Source organism: Aplidium turbinatum, chromosome 2 (genome assembly GCF_918807975.1).
Source record: "Aplidium turbinatum chromosome 2, kaAplTurb1.1, whole genome shotgun sequence".
In the NCBI taxonomy this organism is placed as follows: Eukaryota; Metazoa; Chordata; class Ascidiacea; order Aplousobranchia; family Polyclinidae; genus Aplidium; species Aplidium turbinatum.
In genome coordinates this window covers 25,507,351-25,522,857 of record NC_137473.1, presented here as the reverse complement: position 1 = coordinate 25,522,857, position 15,507 = coordinate 25,507,351, and the positions used below count along the sequence as shown (strand labels likewise).

The following is a 15,507-nucleotide window of genomic DNA, read 5'->3' as shown; positions in this document are numbered from 1 at the left end:
GCTTGTCAGTTAGTCGGTTCTGGGACATTACCACCTGGTCCTGGACATCATTTACGAACTATCACTCTCATCTTTTCTACCAGGACTCCTAACCTATCCCTAACAGCGAAAATGCACAGGTGGTAAATGTCCAGTTTCAACAAACTATCCATCCAGATCCATTAACAAATTTATTTTTGTGTTTAGTTTTCCTTGATGCGCTAAGCCGCTAACTTAACACTATTGGCTAGGCTATCTCTTTTTTCTCCTTGTCAGTAACATCTTCACAATCATCTGAGACTGACTAAAAACTCAAGGATACTAGGCCTATTCATGATACTAACTCAGTCTGACTGTGTACACTATACATGTTGTATACACACTACTTGGCCTAGCCTTTATTATTATGACACCATAATCAGATAGCATAGGCAAAAACTAACTTTTATAAACCGGAAGCTTATCATTCCTAACTGTACGTCGAAAGTCGAACCTCAGTGAACTTTGTCATTGTTCAGTGCAGTTCAGTTGTTTTTTATTTCTGACCATCATATCAAAACAATACATGTCAACATAGCAAAGGTCGAGAAAAAGGTAGAAGCGACAAAACGCGAACGTTAAAACGTGCTTGTGACCGAAGTAAGTTATTGAGTTGAAAAAAATTTGGCACGGTCGCAACACCTTCAGAAAAATTTAAGATATGAAGGGAAAAGAAAAAAAAGAAAATGTTAAAAAACAAAAACAAATAAATTTAGGCTATAGCTTTATTAGCCCGCATAGCTTTAGCTGATATATTTAAGATTTGTATGGACAGTTGCTATGAAGATCGGCCATGGTGCGTTATCAAGAGTGCTGATGGTCTTAAGGGGAACACGTCTTGATGCGTTTAGCTCATAGCAAGAAGAGCAAGGCAGGCAAAGAAAACCCCACAAAGAAATCCTACCACGGGCAAAGCCATTTCAAGCGCAACGCACCATAGGCCTTGCACGACTCACAAAATAGATAGGCTATAACTTGACGACACTGAAAACAATGACGAAAACAAATAAAACAAACTAGCAAAAACAACATCATCATCTTTCGGAAATTCAATTTTACCCAGGGAAAGTTATGTCTGTAAATCAACGGATTACCTAATTTTAACTAAAAGAACTGAGAACTTACTCACTCACTGCAATCTGCAATCACGTCCAATTCCCAAAATGGCGAAAAATGAAATCAAGTGACAGAAAGGTGAGGATGGGAAAGAGAGCAAGAGGGGTTCCGGATGTCGAGGGACGACGGAAACCAGCTGTTCATCGTTATTCCAATCGTTGTTAGAACTTTTTAAAGGGAATATTAAAAAGTTTTTCTTTAAAATTGCTAAAAACAACAATTCCCTTTTTAAGACAAAATTTCCTTGTAAAATTGTTAAAAATCCTTAAAAAATCCTTCCTATCTTCATTTCCCTTTTTTATCCTTCAAAGCGTTGAAAAATCCCGATTTCGGGATAAAATCCTTCAAAGTGGAAGCACTGTACTATGGTACTATGGCTAACTGTTGCTGAATCTATTGAAAATTTCCACAACAATTGCAGATAAAGAGTTCAGTTCAGTTTATTGTTTTGCTGGCGATAAACAAACAAAAAGTATATACAAATTGAGTGTCCATCAGCACAGCAGGATGGCAACGAAAGACCTGTAAAGGTCATCTATGTCAGCTGCCACCCGAGCCTGTTGCAGGTAACACAGTAATAACAAAAAAACTAAAAACAAATAATCACACTAAAAAAAAAAAAAACGGACATATCCCAGTAAACGTTGATTGTTGGGGCAACATTGGCAAGAATTAGGCCGCAACATTGGCAAGATGCAGACGCCAATGTTGGCAAGATGTTTTTTGCACCATTTGGATGCATCTGGCCAGCGTTGGCGTCTGCATCTTGCCACCGTTGGCTTCTGCATTTTGCCAACATTGGATTATGCATCTTGCCAACGCTGGCTACTGCATCTTGCCAACGTTGGCTTTTGCATCTTGCCAACGTTGGCAAAATGTTTTATGCTCCATTTGGATGCATCTGGCCAGCGTTGGCGTCTGCATCTTGCAACCGTTGGCGTCTGCATCTAGCCAACGTCGACTTCTGCATCTAGCCAACGTTGGCTTCTGTATCTTGCCAACATTGGCAAAATGTTTTATGCACCTTTTTGCTTCATCTTGCCAACGTTGGCATCTGTATCTGGCCATCGTTGGCAAGATGGCTTGTGCACCATTTTGCTTCATCTGGCGCCTAAATTCTGGTTGAATTTTATGCACCATGACGCTGCCTCATCTGACCTATTAACTATTGTGATGCCCGCGCTTTGACCAAGGTTGGCCATGCGAAGCAAGCTGGTGCATAAAACATCTGAACAGCATTGGCATTTACATTTGCCAAACGTCTCTGTACCTAAACTTCGCTCATCACCAAAAGTTTATTGTTGAACCTAGCTAATCCTTGGGCGAAAGAACAGCAGCAACACGGATTTATAAGCAACACTACTCCCTTTGTGACAAAGCAAAGTAACAGCCGAGCTTCTTATATTTTCACATTTATTAGAAACAAGCCACATCAAATCGTATTGACAGATGGATATTCATTGCACATCAGCAGCTTTTTCTTGCGTATCTTTATCATTCTGAATTCCTGCGAATGAAACAAAAATATTTAATTCAAGAGGGCTGTTTAACAACAGTGTAGGATTTTGATCAGTTGTCGTCCAGGATAATACGAAGTTAATTGACAATCTGCAATATCAATGTAATATCCCTTTCTCCAACGTGCGTGACAAAAAACTTATCATTCGATTCTGCGCCACGCAGAGCGATAATCAAGTTCCAATACATTCTAATTGCGTGTACAGATAGTTATTCAACAACTAAAGCAACACATTCGCAGTTGTCTTTCAAACATACAACAAGCTCACTGCTCACCAAAAGTTAGTTTTTGCCGTTTTCGGCCACCTTGCCTGTCCTTCCAATTTCGAAATCACTCTGAAACTCTTCATCAATTTGCTGCACGGCAGCAGCTTTGTCGTGCGCCATCACCATGTCTAATCATGAAAGTAAAAAAAGAAGTGCTAAATCAGTATATAAATCAGTATATCAGTATATATAAGTGCTAAATCAGGTGGTTAGTAGGCCGACATAGCCTACTAACCACCATGTTCGTTGTTCACATCAATGCGAGTACACCACTAAAACAGTTTCATACATTACTCAATACTCTTCACAATTACATCATACATTAATCAAAAGAGCAAAATGGCATAGTTATGACTAGGGCCCGCAAAAGTCAATAAAGTCAAAATTTTTTAAGGACCTCGTCTATCCACGAATCAAAGAATAAAGTTGTTTTCAGCACTTAGGGGACGGTTTCTAAGAGTTTATAGGTCAAAATATAGTCAAAATTGGCAATAAAGTCAAAATTTTCAATAAAGTCAAAATTTGTCAAATTATGACTTTTGACAAACTTTTTGTGTTTCTTGAGAGTAATTTCTGTCAAAATCCTCGTGGAAACATTGTAAATCAAGAACTGCAACATAATTAAATCATATTAACCCAGAAAAGCAGGAAATATGTCACAATACCCACTTAGATCAGCATGGATCAGCAGTAACTTTTATCGCAAATTGTCCATTGTTTATTCATTGTTACGTATTTAAATCATTTTTATAAAACACCCCCTCTTTACAAACGTGGTCTTTTCGAAGCTCAGCAGTTTGGATTGTAGGAATAGCCTACTAACATTCTGTAATACAAAAATACCTAAGCAAGCTAAATCGTCTTCAGTAAAAGTTAAACAGCTTTGTGGAGATTTTCCAATAGCCAAACAACACGACGCACTTTTTATAATCCATAAAACACCTTGAATTTTCGAAAAAATATTACGTTTTAGGGTCTGAAATCGAAAAAATTTTATGTTTGGGTAACTGGCATCAATTCAAGGGAGAACTGTGGCCTCTACAAATAAGCAATTTCGTTAGGTCAAAATAAAAATGGCCCTAGTTATGACATAATCATTTAGTCGTAGTAGAAACATTTAGCCTATCCGTACTCAGCAAGAACAACCTTTTTCAGATTCTTTTTTAAACAATCAAACGAGTGCTTAGACTTCACGATGTTTTTTTTTTCTTTCTTTGTTTTCGACATAACTTGAACTGTGTTGTGTTCGATAATAATAGTTGGAATAAGTCCACTGATACAATCGCTTGCATTTTTGCCAACAACTTGACTTAAGTTTTCCACCTGTAAAATGTAAATCTAATGTAATGACAGGGGTTTCATCCATCATATTAAAAAGCTTCAGCACTTGTTACAGAAATTTTCGACTGTTACAAATGACAGCCAACGTTTAAAGTTTTATTTGGGATTCCAGTCGTCTGTTGTGTTGCGTATGTAGGTCGCAGTGTAGGCTACTGTAGGCTATGTTGTCGCAATGGCCGCAAAATAAAACATGCTATTATTATTATTCAGTTGACGGCAATGAAAGCTACATTTGCAAATACTCTACAACCATCACAGACCTATCCACACGACATAAAAATACAAACACATTCAAGCAGTCAGGCAAACACTGCCGAAGCAGCAAAATCAAAGATTGAGCAAAACCCTACACATGTTGTGGGACATCACAAGCTCTGCTACTTTGCTGATATCTTCTTAGCACTCATCTAGGAGCACTGGCACTAAATTTGTCACGAGAATATTTCATATGAAAGTTTTCCATTGGTCATTGAGTTTTATAACTTTCTCTAAATTGAGTTTTATAACTTTCTTTAAATTGTGTAAACGTAGCCTAGTGACAAAAACGACTTTACACAATTATTTCAGGTTCAATGAATAAAAGACATTCACTTACCAGGTTTTCATAAACATTGTCGTAAGTCATTCCTATAGTTTCATTTTGATCATTTCTAAAACTTCTTTCGGCTCATTTCTAATTGATCATTTCTAAAACTAATATCTCAATTGAATTCGACTTTTTGTATTTTCGATGCAAGAAGCGAAAATTCCTCTTAGCGCTGTTCACATAAGCATTGTGCTTTCGGCTCTCCACGTAGTTGTGTATTGCGCACAACCGCCATGCTTGAACAGTCGAAGTGAATCGAGTGACGTCATAATCCCTTTAGCAAAGGATTAAGTCATGGCCTTTGTCTTCCTTCATCAAAACAAACCAAGTTCTTCTGCTAAATTGCATCTCCTCACGTTGATATAACACATCGCCGCATTCTAAAGCTTTGTTGCCTATTTCACTTTAACGCGTCATATTGACCACTCAAAGTTTAAGTAGTGACGTCATAATGGAGTTTTCACAACAATTATTGTGCCTGCAGTGTTGTTCTATGCACCGCGGGAGGAGAAAAAACGATTCGCCGGATCGTTGAAAGTAAAAGTAGCGATCGTTTTGTGAAATCTCGCTTCAAGAAATTGAGGAGAGATTTCGACGCAACATGACTGCTCCTGAAGCTGGGAATTGCCCATCAGTAGCGGTGTCAGGGGAGTTCAGGGAGTACTTTTGAACTCGGGCCCTGGATAATTTTAGGAGCCCGTAACTTCTTCAAGGTGTCCGGAAAAACAAACAAACTACCGCGTATATTTAGATGTAGTGCGTTATTCTTAAAACTGTTTAGAGGCCCAAAGATCTCATTGGTACCGGGCTCAAATTATCTTCTCACTGGCAGGGCCGGATTTAGACCATGAGAGGCCCTAGGCTATTCCATTTGTGAGGCCCCTCCCTATTTTTGAGCTCAGAATTTCTATCTAAACAACATCACATGCCATTGCTTAATGTTAAAAATATGAGTGCAATAAACTCTTCGTTCTTTTTATTTTCCACATTTATGAGTGCAAATTTTTAATTAAAAGAATAAAAATTTAGTTAAGGCCGTTTTGCTTTTAATTTATTTGATCACACAACCGTTACAATAATTGTAAAGTTTATTTACGAGGACATAAGAAATAATTACAGCCATCAAACAGAGTAAGACTAGGCTACCAATTTTATTTTATAGCTTTCGTCAAAGCAAAATCATGCAAAAGTTAATTAGTAGAACTCGGGTAATCCGGATTCGATTTGACCGGCGATTCCATCCGGATTAGGCGAAGATCCGGATTAACCGATGACGGTTCTATCAAGCCTGACGTTACCTAGTGTTGATGAGTGATCCGCTTTTACACGAATCAATGTGATTTTACTTTGTACTTCGCGTGGTCAAATTGCCTTTCTCATTATTCTTATCGAGTGTAGACTGTATATAGCTCTGAATACAATTTGCTATGTTAAGAGTATGTTGTGGTCCTTGGCTCCCTATTAAGCAGGTTAACAACATGGTGGCAGCGTGAATCATCATCTTTCTGAAGAATAGTTAAAACCTAGCCCAGAAGCCTAGCTGAGTGCTGCAGAAGTTCAACCCGTCAGCATTTTTGAAAGATTTTAATCTGCTTTAATCTTGAGTTCGATCCATAGCCAAGCAGCGAAAATGACAGAGTCACATATTCGTTTCCCTCCTATGTTGGATTTAAATGATGGGAATGTCGCTGAGAGCTACAAAGATTGGAAAGACCTCCTTGATATATACCTATTGGCCAGTGGCGCAAATACCAAAGAAAAGAACGTACAGCGCGCCATCATCCTCAATTGTGCTGGACCCCAGGTGGTCAAAATCGCCAAACAATTTACGTATGCGAATGAAGACGAGAAAAAAGATCCGGAAGTGCTACTTCGAAAACTATCGCAATACTGCAACCCAAGACAGAATGAGGTAATGCAAAGTTTTCGGTTCTGGAAGATGTCTTACCAGGAACCATTCGATTCTTTTTTGCGAGAACTGAGAGAGAAGGCAACGAACTGTAATTTCAATGACACAGATCGAATGCTCAGAGATAAAATTGTTTTCTCTGTCAATGACAAGTTGCAACAAATTTTGCTTCGTGAGGAACGGTTGACCTTAGAAAAGACAATTCAAGTATGCCAAGCTTTTGAAATGACCAACAAAAATGTAATTGAACTGCAAAGATCTACCACATTAGTGAATAAAGTGGTCACGACTGGTAGAAATACTGGTAAACAGTACAAGTCGAATGAAAGACAATGGCAAAAAAGACCATCCGACAAAACCGATTTATATGTGGACAATTGCAAATTTTGCGGCAAGCGTCACAAACGAGGCGCTCAATTTTGCCCCGCCTACGGCAAAACATGCCATTTGTGTCACAATCGAAACCATTTCCAAGAAAAGTGCTTATCGCGAAAACACGTACACGAGACCAGGCAAGAATCACTGTACCATGACGACAAAGATAGCGGTGATGACAGCGATGCGTATCTCCATTCGGTTTTAGACAAAAGCAGAGACACACTCACAGCGCTTTTAGAAATCAATGACTGTCAAGTCCGTTTCCAAATAGACACTGGCGCACAGGTCAATACTATTTGTCAGCGCTATGTTCGCAAAAATCAAGTCAAGCCAACACACAAAAACTTGGTCATGTGGAACAAAACGAATGTCAAACCTATTGGCGAAACGGTGCTAAGTGTGACAAATCCCAAAACACTGAGCGTGCATGATGTAACCTTTATTGTTGTAAAAAATGATTTCAATTGCTTGTTAGGTTTATCAACGGTAAAAGAGCTTAACTTAATAACTATTAACAGTGGTTGTTTTCTTGCAAATGTAAATGCTACTAACGATTTGGGTGATTTAGGAACTGTATCTTTAACGCTTGATTCAAGTGTGAAACCTCGAGTGTTACCGTCGAGAAAAATCCCTATTTCACTGCAAACTAGAGTAAAAAATGAACTTGATAATTTGAGTGATCGAGGCATTATTTCTCCTGTGAATGAACCGTCCGAGTGGGTCAGCCAAATGGCAGTAGTTGAAAAATCTAATGGTGATTTACGTATATGCATAGACCCACAACCCTTGAACAAAGCACTCTTGCGTGAACATTACCAATTACCCACTGTTGATGACATATTGCCCCAGTTGAATGGTGCCAAAGTGTTCAGCAAACTAGATGTGAAACAAGCATTTTGGCATTTGAAGCTCGATGAGGAATCGAGCAAACTGACCACCATGATTACACCCTATGGGCGCTATAAGTGGAACAGACTCCCCTTTGGCCTTAAAGTGAGCAGCGAATTTTTTCAAAAGCATCTCACTTGTGCTTTAAGCGGTCTAAACGGGGTGTTGGCAGTTGCTGATGACATCATTGTTTTTGGCTGTGGAGATTCCCAGCTAGCCGCCGAAGCAGATCACGAAAGTAATTTGCTGAAGTTGCGTGAGCGATGTGAAGAGCAGCAAATTAAACTAAATGATGACAAGGCCGTGATCAAGACATCCGAAATAAAGTTCATGGGGCACCTCATTTCCAAAAATGGCATAGAACCCGACCCCAGCAAAGTAGAGGCGATCAAACACATGCCATCACCCTCCGATGTTTCGGGCATCAAACGATTTTGCGGCATGGTGCAATATCTGGCTCGATTTATGCCAAACTTAGCAGATGAGTTAGAGCCACTACGAAAACTCACCCGCAATGGGGTGGAGTGGAATTGGGCTGATGATTGCGAGAACGCGATGAAACAAGTCCGAGCAAAGATCAGCACAGCCCCAGTGTTGACTTTCTACAACCCACAAGATGATTTGACATTGCAGGTCGACAGCAGCAAAGATGGCGTCGGGGCTGTCTTACTACAAAATGGCAAACCAATCGAATATGCCTCGCGTGGGCTAACTGTTTCTGAAAGAAAGTGGGCCCAAATTGAAAAGGAAACACTTTCTGTTGTGTACGGACTCGAACGATTTGACCAGTACACGTATGGACGAAAGGTGTTCGTGGTCAATGACCATCGACCGATTGAGACAATTCTAAAAAAGCCCCTTAGCCAAGCCCCACGACGTTTACAAGCTTTGATCATGCGATTGAATCGCTACTCTATTGACTTCAAGTACGTCCCAGGAAGCTCGCTTGTGATAGCTGCTACTTTAAGCCGAGCTTACCCCGAATTGAATGACACCCAACAACCTATCACCCGTGTCATGGCTATTTCATCATTTAATGACATACCCGACAAAAACTTGCAACTAATTAAAGATGCCATGTTGCAAGACCAAGAGGCGAAAGACCTCTTAGCAAATATTCAAAACGGATGGCCGCTTGACAAAAATGAGCTCACCGATAATGTTAAGCCGTATTTTTCATTGCGTGACACTTTAAGTTGTGATAACGGTGTTACAGACGGTTGTTCGCCTGGTCAAACGTCATGTAGAAACCGTTCGGGTCTACTGAATATTACGTCATGGAAATTCCTAAAACATGAGCCAAGATTGCACCATCGTCCGTAAGACTCGTGTCAATCCTGTTCAGACCGGTTTAAACCTGTTTGGACATGTTGTTGCGTCGCGCTACTGCTGGCGTGCCTTTGAGTTATCACAAATTTTTCTGATTCATTCTTGAAGTTGTTTGTTGGAAGTCGGTCGCACATTTAACTGGTTTATTTGGTGCTTGCTAGCTGGACAAACTCTCCGTCTTTTATCCAAGTAATCTGTATCGTAGTGACAGTTTTAGAGGTGTAGGCATTGCACCAGTCATTTCGATAGCCACGGGCTAATTTTACTGGAATACACTTTGAATAGACGTTTCGAAGGTGTGTTTATTTTTCGGTCATTACGTACAGACAAACGGATTCGGGAACTTTATGTTACAATTTTCCCACGAAGAATTATGGTTTACCGCTGTGACCATAAAAAATAAAAGACGAGTTCTTGTTAGCTGGTAGGCCAAGAAGCACTAGAAGCACACGAAAAATAAAAGACGAGTTCTTGTCAGTTGGTAGGTCAAGAAGAAATTAAAGCAAGAAAAATAAAAAAAACGATTTTGTTAGCTGGTAGGCCAAGAAGCACTTGAAGGCATAAAAATAAACGACGTGTTTGTTGTCAGCTAGTGCAGAAGAACTAATTAGAAGTACAAGAAATAATAAAAGAAGATTTGTTGGTTGGTAGTCTACACTCTTACAGAAGCAAAGAAAAGTAAAGACATTTCTTCTCAGTTTGGTACAGAAGAAAAATAACTTTGACATTCATTGGCAAGAAAGAAGATTAAAAGACAATCCATCTGTGCTTGTAGATTCAAGTGGAAGAATCCAAGCAAGTTTTGTGGACTTTAGGACTTCATACTCGTACAGCTACGGTATCGTGCATTTAAATTCTTTTTTGTATTTTTACGGTCTTGCAGTTAAGTTTTTTATAACTACTGTAGCCTAATAATTTTGTGTGTTTGTGTAACTTAATTTTTTTTAATTGTTAAATTTAGCCCTAACATTTAATATGTCTACACTCGGTGGCGACAAGGACTCGACCGCCGTAGACTCGACTGAGTTTAAGCCTGATGATGTTCTTTGCGGTCGGGCAGGCCATTCTGGGGAGGGACCCAATAACGATGAGGCTAAGTCAGTTCGAGAGGCCCGGCATCTTAGACGGGATATTTTGACTCAAATTGGGAAACTTTCTGTTGCCCTAGGTTCTTTGAGTGATAAGCAGGAACTGTTAATTTTTAGATCTAAGTTATCTACTTTAGAAGAGGAATTACGGCATTTCCATGCTCTTTTGACTAAAATCTTTAACTCTGCAATCTTGGCAGAACTTCGTGATAGGGTAGATCCCGAATTTAACTCGTTAAAAAATAACTTCGAACAAAAAGAAAGTGAGTTCTCAGATATGTTGGATGCTGACATACATCCTGAGGATAGCGCCTCAAATGTAAGCACTAGGATGTCTATGACTTCGTCTCGGATAGTTGCACAAATTAACCTGCAGCTAAGACGAGAGGAGCTCCAGATACAAGCTGAGGCCGAAGCGAGAGCTGCTGAGGCTGCCGCGAGAGCTGAGGCCATTCGAGCTGAGGCTGCCGCGAGAGCTGAGGCCGAAGCGAGAGCTGCTGAGGCTGCCGCGAGAGCTGAGGCCATTCGAACTGAGGCTGCCGCGAGAGCTGAGGCCGAAGCGAGAGCAGCTGAGGCCGCCGCGAGAGCCGAAGCGAGAGCTGCTGAGTTCGCACTCAAAGACGCTCAGTTGAGGGCTGAACAACGTAAAGAGGTAGTTTTAGCTGAATATCGATCAGAGGCGGGCTCTCGGCGTAGCTCTAGGAAGAGCTCTTCTAGGCATTCCAGAAATGAACATCAATCGCAGTTTAATTTACATAACCTTTTCCAAACGCCCGTTCAACCTGTGAGTGGACCAGTGCAATCCACACGTTTTCCAGCTGTTTCAGGAGGTCTCGGGGCCGCGGTTAAGGGTCTTCCGAATGCTGTAGAGCCAAGGTCTGCGAATTACAACCGAACTCCTCCCCCAGAGCGTACAGGTCACGGGGCCGCCATTAGTAGTAATGCTTTGCCCCCTTCACAGTTTTCTGCGCCGCTAGGTTTTGATCGCCCAGCTACACGTAATTTGGGTGGTTGTGAGAGGCGTATTGCGTCTCCTGATTTTAACGTGTGTGAGGATCGTGGTCGGGCTGTGCATGTGACTGAGCCCACTCAGCCCCTTAAGGGATATAGCTTGTCTTCTCCCGCTAAATCGAGTTCTCAACAGCAGGATTGCTTTTTTGAATACCAAAATAGTAGGACGTTTTTCGATAAGGCGGCCTTGATTGGTTACGATGGTAATAATATGCCATTTATCTTCTTTAAAAATCGTGTTACGGCCTTAATGGCAGCTTCGCCCTTTAAGAGGACTCGTTTGACTTTGTTACAAGCAGCTTGTGTTAGGACAGCTGCGCAAACGATTGCTAATTTGGTTTCTGACACCCCTGGCTTGTCAGAGGAAGACAGGATAGAAATGTCGTTAGCTCGCTTGTCCCAGCGTTTTGGGGTTCGTGGAGGTCTTTTCGCAGAACCAGAAATTAGAAAGTATCGCTATGGTAGCAAATTGACTTCGACCTCTTCCAGTGATCTGAAAGAGTTTAAAGATGAATTATCGCAGTGTTTGCTTTACGCGCAAGCTTATGGTCAGCGTGACAAATTGGAAGGACGTTTTGTTTTGGATTTGGCTAAGCGACTCCCGTTTGACGCTAAGCAGCGTTATCTTGACTTTTTAGGTGATCAGTATGGTGGCACTAATGAGCCTACTTTTCAGAGTTTGTTCGATTTTGTAGTACGGGAGGAAACGCGTAAGTCGACTGATTTTAGCATTATGCTAATGGGCGATTCTGGTGAGTCGCAGCAATTTAAAAAGTTTGGCAAAGGAAAATTGCCTTCATGTCCGGTTAGGCAGACGTCCGTAAAACCCCATGATGATGTGATGTCAGGGAGTTCGCAGTACTCGACTGTTGTTGGCGCACCGCGCGGTGGTGAAGCCAGACGTAAAAACCTACCGGCATGCATTTGTTGTTCGTCACGTGGTCAAGTTGAATATCATTTTTTGTCTAATTGTAAAGAATTTTTGCGCTTGACACCTAAAGATCGGAGAGATGTCATTGTGAAAGCTGGCAAATGCTTGAATTGTTTGCGCCAGCATATGGTTAGGGATTGCGTTCATGCAAATAACTGTCGTAAGTGTGGGCCTAACAACGATAGGAAACACTATTTTCTTCTGCAGGATTTTTATGTGACGTCACGTGATTCTCTGGATTCGGTTGGGAAAGATGATGCTCGTGCCAGAGTTCCTGTGCGTAATGTTAAGATTGGAAATGTTAAAGCAGCCTTTAACCGCGTTACTGCTGCTCGTGTTTTGAATCCAATGACCGGCAAATCGAAGTTGGTGTATTGTCAGCATGATCCTGGTTCGCAGTTGACGTTTGTTTCGAGTGATTTGGTGTGTGAACTTGATCTTAAACCGTACGATAAAGCGTCGTTTAAAATGGATACCCTGGCTGGTCAGAAAGCTACTTGTGCTGACCTTGTCAAACTCAACATCCAGTCGTTAGAGACAGATGAACTGTTTTGTGATATAACTTCGGTGGTTAACCCAGCTTGGGCTGACGATGTTAAAACTTTACCGCATAAACAAGATTTAAATGGTTTCCGTCATTTTCATGACGTGAATATGTTTCATTTGAATGATTGTAGTACTGTAGATGTACTGATTGGCAACGACAACGCTTATTTGATGTGTGCAAAAAAAGAGCGTGTTGGTGAAAATCGTAGTGAACCGCATGCTTTGCTCACTCCGCTCGGTTGGTTGGCTTGTGGTGGTAAGTCACCCTTAGATGAAAGCGTTGCTAAAGTGTGCAGAGTGCAGACGTCTTCAGAGTCGGATGTAATCTCTGGCTTTCAGCGTAAAATTGAGTCTCGTGATATGGAAATAGCAGACCTGAATAAAGTCATTCAGGATTTGACCTTACAAAATGAAACCTGTGAATTGTCTCGCAATGATATTTTGGCTAGAGAACTTGTCGAACCGAATATTGAGTTGAAAGATGGTCGATTTGAGATACCTGTTCCGTTGAAGGAAGATATTGATCTACCTAACAATTTTGTGTTGGCGTCAGATAGAGCTGCTGCTTTAAGAAAGAAGGCTTTAAAACAAGCTGAACTTTGTGATTTCCTTACTGACACCATGAAAGATCTTAAATCAAATGGCTATATTGAGCGTACTGGTGAAGCAGGAAATGTCAAGGGATTTGAATGGTATTTACCATACTTTGTTACGTCACAATTAAAAAAGCGCATTGTTTACGATGGCAAGTCTGAATTTCGAGGAACTTGTGTTAATGATGTAATGTTTTCGGGTCCTGACTTGTTAAACCCTCTGGTAGATGTCTTGGCTAGATTTCGGCTTGGTAGATTTGGTCTCATGGCTGATGTGACTAAATGCTTCTTTCAAATAAAGTTACCTGAGTCGCAAAGGGATTTGTTTCGTATATTGTGGTTTGAAGATGATGACCTTGAAAATGGTAGGATGGTACCATTTCGTTTTTGTGTACACCCTTGGGGAATAAAGAGTAGCCCGTATATCGCTTGCTTTGCTATAAAGAAAATGATCGAGCAGAATCCCAGCAGTGCTGGTGAATTGACTCTCTGCAATATTGCAAATAATATGTACATGGATGATTTTATATTTTCGGCTGATAGCTTAGAGGAAGCTCAGCAAATCACTCATGAATCAATTGCTTTGTTTGATAGCCGTGGGTTTAAACTTGGTAAGTGGAGTGCTAACAAGGAGGCTATGATTGTCTTGTCAAATTTGGATAATGAGATGCTTTCACCTTTGATTCGTGACATTGACTTTCAGACTGAAAATATGACTTTGCCATCAGCGAAGACATTGGGTTGTGTGTGGCAAACCGAGTCTGACGAGATGCGTATCGCATGTTCCTTAAAGCCCTTAGCTAAACACACGCGCCGAAGTATGCTCAGTCAGCTTGGACAAAATTTTGATCCGCTAGGCTTTGGAGCGCCATTTTTTCTAAAAGCACGCCTTATACTTCAGCAATTGGCGATAGACAAGTTTGATTGGGACACCGAGGTCCCTGATAGCTTTGTTAAAGAGTGGGAGTCGTGGCTTCGCTCTTTGGACCTGCTTAAGGATTTTTCGTTACCGAGATGGTATTTTGCAAACTCTGGTGTGTGCAGTCCGGATGATATTGTTTCATATCAATTGCATGGGTTTAGTGATGCTTCGAATCAAGCTTTCTCTTCTGTTGTTTACTTACGTAGACTGGTTAACGGAGTTCCGAGTGTGTCTTTCGTTCTGGGTAAATCTACCATTGTTGTAAAAAATCAGTTTTCTTGGCCGATAGCTAGGAAAGAGCTTGTTGCCGCTTTGAATACAGCCAGACTCGTGAAGCAGGCCTACGAGGCATTGAAGATGCCAGACTGCCTTAAGTATTTTTGGTGTGATTCTCGTACTGTGTTGCAGTGGGTTAAAAACCCTGATTTACGTTTGAATAAGTTTATTACGCGTCGAGTTGAGCATATTTTATTGTTGTCTGGAGCCCAGGATTGGCGTTTTTGCCCTACCGATATGAACCCAGCTGATGTTGGCACAAGGCCAAATCTTATTACAAAGAAAGAATTTCGAGAGTTGTGGTTGAATGGTTCTAGTCTTCTCTATCAGTGTGAAGAAATTCCATCTGTAGAAAACGCCACTCCAGTCAGGGCCGGATTTAGCTGATGGGGGGCCTGGGGCACTTTTAGATCGGGGGGCCCCCGTGCAAAAAAATTTTTTGCGCCTACGGCGCGAAAAACCATCTCTACGTCTACAGTAGCATCAGTCCAGTACTGCACAGCATTTTGCAGAAACTTTAAAGACCAAAAGGAAAAAAATAACACAAAATCACATTTTTTTCCACATAGGGGGGCCCTTCGAAAGTCGGGGGGCCCGGGGCAACTGCCCCCTCTGCCCCCCCCCTAAATCCGGGCCTGACTCCAGTACCTGTCCATAGCCTATACCTTCGTGACGAAGAGGAGTCGCTTGACGTTGGACAGGGTGGTCTTCACAGATTGATCGAGGCCGCACCTTCTTTGTATGTTATGAAAAAGAGAATCGCTTATTTGGTTGCTTTTGTTGAATATTT

At 41.1% G+C, this 15,507-nt stretch overlaps 1 long non-coding RNA gene across 1 annotated transcript; it reads right to left on the bottom strand.

Annotated features, from left to right (window-relative positions):
* Positions 1 to 2,447: 2,447 nt before the first annotated feature.
* On the bottom strand, positions 2,448 to 5,021 carry LOC145786908 (uncharacterized). The gene is made up of 4 exons (XR_014291324.1): positions 4,856 to 5,021; positions 4,066 to 4,242; positions 2,929 to 3,047; positions 2,448 to 2,641 (listed from the first exon to the last, which is right to left on the bottom strand). It is a non-coding gene; the product is annotated as an uncharacterized LOC145786908 (long non-coding RNA).
* Between the last annotated feature and the right edge of the window lie 10,486 nt (positions 5,022 to 15,507).